Source organism: Diabrotica virgifera, chromosome 8 (genome assembly GCF_917563875.1).
Source record: "Diabrotica virgifera virgifera chromosome 8, PGI_DIABVI_V3a".
In the NCBI taxonomy this organism is placed as follows: Eukaryota; Metazoa; Arthropoda; class Insecta; order Coleoptera; family Chrysomelidae; genus Diabrotica; species Diabrotica virgifera.
The window spans coordinates 56,438,112-56,451,180 of NC_065450.1; positions in this window are offsets into that span (position 1 = coordinate 56,438,112).

Here is a 13,069-nt window from a genome sequence, read left to right on the forward strand (position 1 = left end):
AATTTTACTCAGGAGTAGGTAAAGTACCTTTACATTTCACAATATCGAAAATTGTTATTAAGAAAAGTTGTTTGGAATTAAAAAATTTGTTTTAGTGTTCAATTACATCCTTCTAATTAAAATATTGTGAATAATAAAGGCACTTAACTCTTAAGAAAAATTCATATTTTTTACATACCTCGTATAAAATTAAAAAAGTTTGATATTTGATAGTTGTATCTTAAATTTTAGACCAGTGAGAGCATTTTCTGAAGAATAACTTTTTTTTCGTCAAAGTGATAATAAAATAGTTATCATAATTGAAATAAAATGATGATGAGTATCCGCAATTTTAGATTTAATTTTTTTTTCGATTAGAATGATGTAATTGTATATTTTGACATAGTTTCTAATTTCAAACAACTTTTCATAAGAGCATTTTTTGATATTCTGGAATATAAAGGTACTTTACTCTTTAACGAAATTCATATTTTTGACATAACTGACATAGACGAAGTCAAAATTAAATTTACATAGTAAATTCTACAGCAAATTAATCACTTATAAACTTATTTAGAATTAATTTTATACCTTTTATTTATGTAATTGTAAAAGCTTTTGTAAAGTTAGTATTTATTTTCATTCAAAATATCTTAAATTTGAAAAAAAAAACGTTCGCATTTGTACCCCTATGCTTCAAATTTTGCACTTACGAATTTCTTAAATTCTTAAACTAAAATAAAAGAAAAATTACGTAAAAATTAAACATTTTTATTTATGAAAACTTTTTGTGCTATTATTTCACTTACTTTGAATACTTTTTTAAGGGATTGATTTGCAAAGATACTAAACAAATCACCAAAAATAATATCCAACACCTTACAGGCAAAGGGATATAAATGAAGTTATATTTGTTTGCCGCAAACTGTTTTTAAATATTTCGTAAGTAGTCAAATTAGAACCTGCGATATGTCGCCACCAGTAGTTTTATTCATCTGTATCTCTTTTTCACTAAATTTTTAATACTAACTAGTATTATTTTGTGCACTTAACTCAGTTTACAATATTTTGTCACTTGTACCCCTTAGCATCGAAGCCCCTCAATTACTAAAAATCGAATATCTATAAAAAGAAATCGAGCTTGACTCACTTGGCTAACATTTAGCACGCCTAAGAGTATAATAATTATTATTGTTACAGTTGATTCGCTAATCTGAGACACAATTGTCCAGTGATGTTAGTAATTTCTTTTACTACAACCAAACATACCTGCTCACAGCCAATATTATTAAGTAAACAGATATAAATAACATAAATCTTACACCAATCAATAATTATTTATTTACACCATTATAGTGTATTGATAACAAATGAGAAAATTATTAATTGTACAAAATAAAAATATTTGGAAGAAATAAATTCGACAAAATTTTAGGAGCTTAGTATACACTCCCACTATTTCCAATAATTCTTCTTTTTTTAATGAAAGATTAAGTTGATTTGAGCAGTTAATAGTGTGAGGTAGGAATTTTTGTGTTGTATGTTTCCTACTCTGAACCTGTCAAAATGAATCTCGGCTGAGCGAATTTAATATATCACAATATTGCATCTTGGTTTTTGATAGCATGGTGTGGTACAGTGTCACTGTCACTGCCGTACTGTCGACGCACTGTTGCCGCACTTTCGAAAAAAATATTGATGGTGCGCTGATGTAGCCTCTTAATTCTGTTGTCTTGTCCTATTGTTTTCTTATTGCCTTATTAATTTCCTTAAATTTTAGTGAATTTCGATCCATGCAGCTTCTGTCCTTCTTAATCTTAGCCCGATCAGGGAACGCAAAATTTTACGAAAACCTCCAAAAAAATAAAGGAAGAATGAAAAGTTGGTAATAGGTAGTTGAAATTGTCTATTATTATATAAGAAAAAGTTTACAATTCTACATCCCCTCCATTTTACAAAAATGGAGGGGAATACGGGGTGAAAAAAAATATGTTGAAAATAAGTCCGGAATTGGATAAAATGACTAATTCTAAGTAACTTTTGTTCTATAGAGTTTTTTTACTAAGTCAATATTTTCGAGTTATTTGCGGGTGAATGTGTTCTCATTTTTAACAAAAAAATAAATGTTTTGAACGGTTTTTCGGAGATAACTCAAAAAGTAAGTATTTTAGCGAAAAAAATATTCTTAGTAAAAATATAGCTTATAAAAAATTGAAAAAACGGTGTACGCGTGCAGTCTGCAGACCCAGTAGAAGCAGAGTTGCAGTTAATGAAAGGTAGGTTCTTTTTCGTCAAATTCCAAATCGAATAGTTCAATGTGAAATAACCAAAAACCGGAGCACTTTTCGGAAAAAATTCATTAAAACTTTTTTAAAGTGTTTAAAAAAAGGTTTATTCTTGTTTGTTTTAAAAAACTTTTAACATTATAAGTAAGTGAGTTACGCTCAAAATATTGTTGGTCCATTTTATTTTTTGTTAAAAAAATGGCGAAAATCACCCCTTAATTAGCTTCTCAAATAAAACTAATCGTTACCGCTTTACAAGTTACTTTACTTATGTATTGTTTATATTATCTATAAGTTTGATTGGTTCAAAGTGCTCAGTTTTGAAAAAAATTGGGTTTAAAATAAAACATTTTTTTTAATTTTGAAAAAAATCTTAATTGTTTATGGAATTAACTTAAAAAGAGTTAGGAATAACAAAAATCTCAAAGAGTAATAAAATGTACGTTTTGCTTTTCTGAATAATTTTGATTTTTTGTTTTCTTGTTAGACAAAAATTGGTTATGCTATGGCTGTTCAAAATTTGCCTAAACTCGTGATTAGTTACTCGTTCAATCCATTTTAACTACAGCTTTTTCAAAACGAAGCACTTTGAATCGATGAAACTTACAGATCATATAAATAATACATAGACAAAGTAACTTGTGAAGTGGTAATGTTAAAATGTATATGTGATGCAAATTAGGGGGTGATTTTCGCGATTATTTACCAAAAAATAAAAGGGACCAAAAATATTTTGAGCGTAATTCACTTACTTTTAATATTATAAGTTTTTTTAAAAAACAAAAATAAAAATTTTTTAAACACTTTAAAAAAGATAAAATGAATTTTCCCCTAAAAGTGCTCCAGTTTTGGGTTATTTCACATTGATATATTCGATTTGGAATTTGACGAAGAAGAACCTACTTTTCATTAGCTGCAACTTTGCGTCTACTGAGTGTACAGGCCTAATGTATACACCATTTTCTTCAATATTTTATGGGCTATATTTTTGCTCAGAATATTTTTTTCGCTAAAATACTTACTTTTTGAGTTATCTCCGAAAAACCTTCCAAAAACATGTTTTTGTCTGTTAAAAATCAACATGTTCACTTGCAAATAACTCGAAAAGTATATTGACTTAGGGAAAAACTCTATAGGACGAAAGTTGCTCAGAATTAGTCATTTTATCCAATTCCGGACTTATTTTGAATGTATATTTTTCACCTTCGAGAGGGGGTATTCCCCTTCATTTTTGAAAAATGGAGGGGATGTAGAATTGTAAACTTTTTCTTATATAATAATAGACAATTTCAACTACCTATTCCCAAATTTTCATCCTTCCTTTATTTTTTTTGGGGTCAGATTGTTCTTTGATCGGATCTGTTTTGTTTATATTTTTATTGACATGACATTTCTGTTTTCATATTATTGAGATCATTTCGAGGTAGGTATATCTTGAAAAGACAGGCAGACGCAGCATCCAAGCTTGAACTTCTTGGTAACTGTGAAACCTTGCGTTAACCCATCGGGTCATTCCATATCAACTTAACACACCTAATTTCCACCCCCTCTTCAGATGTGGTTATAATTTGGAATACTCATAGTGGCTAATAAGGGAAATAAAAATACAAAATTTGAAATTTTTACCTCTAGTTGTTTCTGAAATATGGTTAAGTAAACTGCAAAAACTCCAAAAAACTGTGACTGTACATTTTTTTGAATGTTTGTAGAAGCTGTCCTAATTGAGCTAAAAAGCTGGGAGAGGTGTTGTATAGGTACAGTGAGGATGTTTAGGTTGAAATAAATTCATTTTCTCGAGAATGGGCGAATTTGGAGATAAAACGTCATCAATTTAGGCGTGATGATGTAATCAATGATCTTTTTAAAGAGAGAATTGGAATCGTGTACTTGCTCATTTGAAAGGGTATTCAATTCTCTATTCAGTAAGATAATTATTTATACAGGGTATCCAATAATTTTTTTTTTATTAAATTCATTGACACAAAAAGAATAATCTAAGCAATTTATTTAATTCAAAATACATTCTACTGCTGTCAGAAAACAGGAAAAATGTTTATTTCATAAATAAACATTGCTGTTCGCTTAAATTTAATGTTCAAACTGCCAAGAGACAGGTGGGTGGCAGCTTTAATATTGAATTTAAGCGAAAAACAGTAGGTTTGTTCTAGCATCAGTTTCAAACGGTTTGAAAACATCAGCGAATAGCGGACCAGCGCGAGTAGAGGGGATAGCACTGGTGACTCTATTATGTTCTCTCACTGACCAACTGTTTGCTGATGGTTTCTGACTAGTTTGACTGTTTGCTAGAACAAACCTAATATTTATTTGTCAAATCAACATTTATTTCTGTTTTCTGACAGCACTAAAATGTATTTTGAATTAAATGAATTACACACATTCTTTTGTTTGTCTCAATTAATTTAATTACAAAAATTTTTTTTGGACACCCTGTGTAAATAATTATGTCAATGTTTATATTCGTAAATAGAGAACTAAATACCATTACAAATGAGCTATCCCATGACCAATATTCTCATTTCAAATAATCATCGATAACGTCATCACGCCCAGATGTATGACGTCACGTGTATGATATATATGCAAAAAAATCATAATTTAAAAATAAAAACCGACCTCTTCCAGGATTTCCCTCCACAATCGCTCATTCTCGAGAAAATGAATTTATTCCAACCTAAACGCCCTTCACTGATGTGCGAAATTAATTTTTTTATGTTGAACCCATCACCATCCCATAATAAAATTTTGATATGTTATTAACAAGAGTACCTATGTATTTGTAGGAATATTACGAAAATGTTAAATTATGTACTTTTGGAAAAAAACGTAATCAAAATATATTTTTTAGTTTGAAAAAAACTGGTTTATCATAACATCATGTTGTATACTATAGCTCAGGGAAAAAATTAATTCAAATTGTGTTGATTTGATCGGGAATAGCTCAATCGCTAACTCTTATTTTGGCCTTAGTGTGGAGATAATGGTTCTTATATAGTAGAGGATACCATATAAGGTTGATTTGCACCGATCTGTTTATTGGATAAAAATTATTGGATATGTAATTTAGCATGTTAAGAATTACAAAAAACAATGGTTGCCCGATCTAATTTTGTTCTAACTATAATTAATTAATAATTAAAAAATTACATTTTTTTTATAAATTGAAAAAAAAATCTTTGACCCGCTCAGATATTATTTCAGATTTTTTGGATCATTCTAAACAAAAAAGGTCTTTTGTAATTTTTCTCTAAAGTTGATCGTTTTCTAGTTATAAGCAATTTAAACCAGAAAAAAGAAAGAAAGATGACAATTTTCAAGGCTCAAAAACAGAAGTACAAAATATCATTTTTGTAATCATCAAGTACATAAATTCAAGTTCAAACCTTTTTCTATCAGGTCTCGATAAGAATTTTAGCCATGTTTTATTCTAAAACATATTTTTCTAATTAAAAACCCACAAGGAAAAAGTTTTCCTGTAGTTGGCTGTATACCATGTAATACAAAAAACATCCTGGCTTAAGGTAACATTGTAAACCAATGTTTCCTTGACGGACTAATTTTACTGGGCTTTGACCCACATATTTTTGTATAATACTATCTTGGTGGTTAGCATGTACATTGCACATAAGCACTGATAATGACTGGTAAACCAGTCGAAAACTAGTTATGTGATCTTGATGTGGCCCTTTTGAGGGTTTTTTAAATATACCTTTTATACAGGATTTTACTGATTTTTTTTAATTGTTAATAAGGAAGGTTTCTTAGTTGGAGACGGGCATTAACAACTCTAAATAACAATGTTTCAGAATGAAATAAGTCCAAAAGACTTATCAAGAACTGATAGAATATGATTTGAACTTGAATTTAGGTATTTCGTAATTTCAAAAATGATATTTTATACTTATGTTTTTGATCCTTGAAAATCGTCATCTTTCGTTCTTTTTTCAGTTTTAAATTGTTTATAACTGGAAAATGAACAACTTTAGAGAAAAATTACAAAAGAACTTTTTGCTTAGAATGACCTAAAAAATCTGAAATAATATCTGCCCGGGCCGAATTTTTTTTAAATTTATAAAAAAATGTCATTTTTTAATTATTAATTAATTATAGTTAGAACAAGATTAAATTGGGCAACCCTTGTTTTTTGTAATTGTTAACATGCTAAATTACATATATCCGATAATTTTTATCCATTAAACAGATCGGTGCAAATCGACCTTATATCGTATCTTAGACTATCAATTGCTTTAATTATCGTCAATTACAAAGTAAAAGAATAAAATTCTTTGTTTAATTTGAATTTTGAGAATGATTTTTGAAGTGAAAATCAAAACGTCAAAATAAACATATTTTAAACCAACATTGTGGTTAATTCCCAATTAGACAAGGCGAAAACGGCGGGTTCGAAGGGAAAAATATTCCCATGAGATTTTTTTGCATAATCACATTCGTGAGACATCCCAGAATAAGGATCAAGTAGTCGCCCATGTGAAAAGTGGGCCAATTTTTTTTAACAATTTTTTTTTAATCACATTGTAAGAATCAATATTTTTGGCCTGAACAATTTTTTCTTTAATTTTTAGGACCATTCTGGATAAAAAAGGTCTCTTATAATTTTTCTCTAAAGTTGATAGTTTTCGACTTATAAGCAATTTAAAATTAAAAAAAACGAAAAATGGCGATTTTCAAAGCTTAATAACTCGGTGAAAAGTTATTATTATGAAAGTCAATATATGACTAAATCAAAGTTTAAAGCTATTTCCTTGTGGCATTTTTATGATTAATTATTTATATGGGAAATAAGCCACAATTAAAATGAAAAAAATAATTTTATTAACGTTTCGACGCCCAAATCGGGTGCCGTTGTCAAAATACAAAATATTACTAAATAAACAAAAATGTTGTTGCTAAGCAAAAAAATTCTTCTAATAATTTATTTAATCTGACTCATTTATATTGGCAATTTAGACATATATTATACATTTTAAAGTAGAAGACTTTAAAATGATATTGCCAATATTTATGAGTTGCGTTCCTGGGACGACTTACTGAAAGATAGTTCATTCGATTACATGAAATCAACCCCAACTCAAGAATATCCGTCTTATTTTTATTATGAATATGGCTTATTTCCCATATAAATAATTAATCAAAGTTTAAAGTCCCCCCTACAAGATCCTGAAGAAATTTTTGTCATTATTTTAATACTAAGCTGTTATTTTTAAGTAATAATAATAAGCGCCATGCACGTTTGCGGGGCTGTAAATGCTGAGTGCGAGAGAGAAGCCATTCCAGCAGTCCAATTGTGCGTCTTACTCGCACTCACATTTACAGCAGCGTCAATACGATCTAACCATTCATTGTTATTAATTAAAAATAACAGCTTAGTAGTAAATTAATGACACAGATTTCTTCAGGATCATGTAGCGGCGACTTTAAACTTTGATTTAGTCACTTTCTGACTTTCAAAATAATAATTTTTGACCGAGTTATTAAGTCTTAAAAATGGCCATTTTCGCGTTTTTCAAATTTTAACTTGCTTATAACTCGAAAAAGATCAACTTTAGAGAAAAATGATAAGAGACCCTTTTTGTCCAAAATGGTCCAAAAAACCTAAAAAAAATTAGTCCGGGCCAAAAATATTGATTTTTGCAATTTGATTAAAAAAAAATTGTTAAAAAAAAATTGGCCCACTTTTCTCGTGGGCGACTTCTTGAACCTTATTCTGGGATGTCTCACGAATGTGATTATGCAAAAAAATCTCATGGGAATATTTTTCCCAACGAACCCGCCGTTTCCGCCTTGTCTAAATAAAAATAGAAAATTATAAATAAAACATTTTTAAAATCTAAGACTTAGATTTTAAAAATGTTAATACTTAGTATTCTCCGAATTGAATTTTTAAGATTGTACCTAATCAGGGCCCGGATTACGTACACTCGATACGCATCGTATCCGCCATGTTTTTCCGTAGCGCCTTATGGGAAAACATGGCGGATACGATTCGTATCGAGTGTTCGTAATCCAGCCCCAGGAAAAATAGATAAATCAGGGCCCGGATTACGTACACTCGATACGCATCGTATCCGCCATGTTTTCCCATAGCGTCTTACGGGAAAACATGGCGGATACGATTCGTATCGAGTGTACGTAATCCCTATGCAGGTAATTTTTGTTCTTACATCTATCAGTTGTTCCCTCTAAAATCAACCGGCTAAATTAAATTTAAATAACAGGTTGTTCCTTCTTTCACTGTGTATGTTCTACAACATTTTATCTTTTATTCGACAGAGGGCAGTGCAGTTCTAACTTTGAGTACGAATGAGTGTTAGACCAATAGACCAGTGATTTTATGTAAAAATGCGTGAACATGAGTACATGAACTTAGATTTTAAAAAAACTAACAGAAGGAAATAAGAAATAACATATAAAACAATCCATTTTGCCTTCAGCGAAAGGGATGTTAGGAGAGAGGAAAATAAGAAGAAGGCAGTGCCGGTTTAACCTAACTTCGGGCCCTGAGCGCTGGAGGTTTAGGGGCCCCGAGCCCCATTCATTGCTATTCGTTGTAGATGCATTAACTATGAAGGTTTATGATAAAATCCATAAAATATTGTTTTTAAACAAGCACGAAGAATAGCAAACGTAAAAATAATCCCGGGCCAGCGTAGCTCAGGTGGATAGTATGCTTGACTCGCGTGCTGGTAGGCCGGGGTTCAAATCCTAGCGTCGGCAAGAACAACTAGACATTTTTGAAATGTCTATAGGACCCATGTCGACTCAGCATGAATAAAATGAGTACCTTGGGTAAAACCAGGGGTAATAATAGGCAGTTGAAGCGTAGCACTGGCCCTTGTATACTGTAGGCCCTAGATATAGCAGACTACTCTTTTAGATCACTTTTCACTTAGACTAAAGTGTGAGCGGCCGTGGAGTAACGGCATATTCGCTGGCCTCATACGCCAGTGCACGTGGGTTCAAGCCCTGCCAAAGACAAACCATTTTCATTTCCAATAATGACACGAGCCGTCTCACCGTGCCTCGGAGAGCACGTAAAACCGTCGGTCCTCCTGGGCTAGTGTACATCGGCACTAGTTACTTGAAACAGGGTTAAAGATGTAAATGGCGCCGGAACTGTCCGAAAGGATCTGCCCGGCAAAAATGCCATACGATATTATTATTATACTTAGACTAAAAATTAGATCACTTTTTTTCTTTACTTGGCGTTCGCAAACTGCCATATCATATTATCACAATTCAGTTTCCCCAGTTCTTCATTCTCTATATACAATAGTGATAATGCGTCTAGGTTTTCTTGACCCACATTTGACCTTAAATATGTTTTTATTCTTTTTAAAGCCGAAAAAGACCGCTCGCCTGACGCATTAGAAATTAGTATCGTCAAATAAATTTGCAGTTAAAATATTGGGAAAAATGCCTTTACATCCTGGATGACATCAAATTTTTCATAAAATGTATGTTTATTTAAATTTTGGCATAACGTTACAAAATGGGAAATTTCATTATGCAAGTTCTCTTTGGTTTTAACATATTTTTTATATTTCTCGCATAAAGTATTAACTGACGTCTTGACTTCTTCTTTATCTAGCGTAAAAGAACGTCTAAAAGCTGGATGGTACATCCTTGTAGCATTCGATTTTCTTTAAGATCTGCTTGAGTAATATTGTCGCATATAACATTAAGTATTTCAATTCTGAATATCTCTTGCCCCTTTAAAATGATTTGACTTTCACCTGCTTCTTCGAAAAATGTTTTTATTTTCTTTATTTTTTTGAAGGTCAGTTGTATAGTAGATGTTTGAGATATCCTCGCCTTCGCAAAATAAAGTTTTCGCTTCCTGTTCAATTTCGCTAAACTCGCTTACGTCTCCAGCAAAGCTCAAAAGAGATGCCATTAATTCTACCCCAATTGACACGTTCTACGTTTAAGTCCACAGTTTCTAACGTTTTGCTTGTTGCATTCACTCGTTCCAGAATTCTTGCCCAAATCAGTGTCAATAGAGCTGTCTCAAAGGTATTATTTTTATTGTACAGTGCCTTGGCTTCACTTCTGTCTGCTGATTTTTTACCTCTATTATTGCTTAACTGGAAAAGATATGTTTGATGGATCCATAGTTTTTAAATAATGCATTTACAGCGTCAAATCTGGCGGATCATCTAGTTTCAATTAATCTTTTTACACAACATTTGCAGCTTTCTTTCAATAAATTCCACCTTTGAGAAGCAGAAAAAAACGTCTTTTAGTAGATACTTTGAACAGTTCTGAAATAACTAGTTGCTTCCAAGCTGGATTCACGTGCAAAATTCACTACAATTCGAGACATATTTCTGATAACTTTCTGTAGTTTTTGGAAAAGGACCCCGCCACAAACATTGACACGCGGCCCCTGTGGAGCTAGGCTACGCCACTATGTATAGGTGTGAAGAGATGTAAGAATAGAACATAGGCGTTTGCAGTGTATTGGCGTATCTGCCTATGAAATGATTTTCGGAAAATATGTAGATTATTTAGCGACTTTATTTTTTTTTATAATTAAAAGGAACGGCCCCTTTCGGGCCCCTGGACGCCCGCCCCATGCACCCAGTGGATAAACCGGCACTGGAAGAAGGTAAGAATGGTTCGATACAGAATGCGAAACAAAAATCAAAGAGAAAAACCAAGCAAGAGTTAAATGGATATTAACTTAAGAAGAACATCATCAAAATGAAGGCATAGAAAAAAAAACGTAGCAGACCAATGCATGGTTGCAAAAACCAAAAGAGGCTGTGGATGCGAGAGTTGCTAAAGAACCTAGAAGAGATTACTAACGACAGCGCTAAACTATTTGGATACATAATAGCTCAACAAAGAAAATACAGACCCGTGGGTAAAATTGACAATGGATAATGGGAAACACACTTCACAGAACTATACCGGGTGGTGAATTGGAAAGCGGGCCATAGGAAACTCAATGTAAAATTCTAAGCTGTTAAATTCCTGCTTCCCTAATTATTTTACATCAAAAGTCATCAGAAACTATTTGTAGAGAATTGAAATCTCTATTGAAAACAACTGTTAATATTGTTCTATGAACAATAATTATTCAAAATTTTGTAAAAATATAATACAATTTTCAGAGTAATACGCCAAAGCTAGGCCACACACAATACAATAATGTGTATAAGATTGCATTTGTTGACAATGAATTTATTATATTAACAATTAGAACTGTCAATTTTTTAAATTATTTTATCATTTTTTGTTTAAAACACAATAAAGTTGATAAGATACCCTTAGTTAAGGAGAAAGTATTAATAATAAAGATATTTTCTTCAGTCAATAATGTGCTCACTGTCAGTTAAATAGTAACGTGTGGCCTAACATACCCACACATACCTACTGCGGTAAATACATTATATTTTTCAAAATTTTGGAATGTGTTTAAATCGTAGAACAATTGTAACTTCTGTTTTTAATACAGATTTCAATCCTCTACAAATAACTTCTCATGACTTTTGATGTAAAATAGATAGGGAAGCAGGAATTCAACAGTTTAGAATTTTACATTGAGTTTCCTATGGCCCGTTTTCCGATTCACCACCCGGTACTATACAGCGTGTCTACTTGAGTTGGAAACATATGGGAAACTTTTTTATTATTAATTTTACGAAAAAAAGTTATTCTTTATAAAAAGTTCTGCATGCCCCAAAACCTAAGATTCAATTATCAGATATCAAATTTTCTCAATATTATACGAGGTATGTCAAAAAATATGAATTTCGGCTAAGGGTAAAGTACCTTTATTTCTCTCAATATCGAAAATTTTTATGATAAAAAGTTGTTTGGAATTAAAAACTAAGATGAAATATGCAATTACATGCTTCTTATTGAAAAAAAAATATTTTTCTCAAATTTATGGAAACCCAACATCGTTTTTAATTATTACAAATATCATAACTCGTTTATTATTCATTTTACGAAAAAAAGTTATTCTTCATAAAAAACTTTGCATGGTCTAAAATCTAAGACACAACCATGATATATCAACTTTTATTAATTTTATACGAGGTGTGTCAAAAAATATGAAATTCGCTCAATATTATAGCACCTTTATATTTCACAGTATTTCAATTAGAAGGATGTAATTGCATATTGACACATAGTTTTTAATTCTAAACAACTTTTTAATAACCGTTTTCAATATTGTGAAAAATAAAGGTAATTTACTCTTGAGTGAAATTCATATTTTTTGACATAACTCGTATAAAATTAATAAAATGTCATATCTGTTGGTTGAATCTTCGGTCTTAGGACATACAGAGATTTTTATAAAGAATACCTTTTTTTCGTAAAAGTAATAATAAAAGAGTTATCGTATGTGTAATGAATAAAAACGAAGTTAGTATCAATAAATTTGAGAAAAATTTGGAAAATATTTTTTTCCAATTAGAAGCATGTAATTACATATTTGAGCTTGGTTTTTATTTCCAAACAACTTTTCATAATAAGAATTTTCGATATTGAGAGAAATAAAGGTACTTTACCCTTAGCCGAAATTCATATTTTTTGACATACCTCGTATAATATTGAGAAAATTTGATATCTGATAATTGAATCTTAGGTTTTGGGGCATGCAGAACTTTTTATAAAGAATAACTTTTTTTCGTAAAATTAATAATAAAAAAGTTTCCCATATGTTTCCAACTCAAGTAGACACGCTGTAGATACAAAGTAAGCCCGGAAGAGGTAGAATACGCAAAATAAGATATGATTGATAATAATAATAA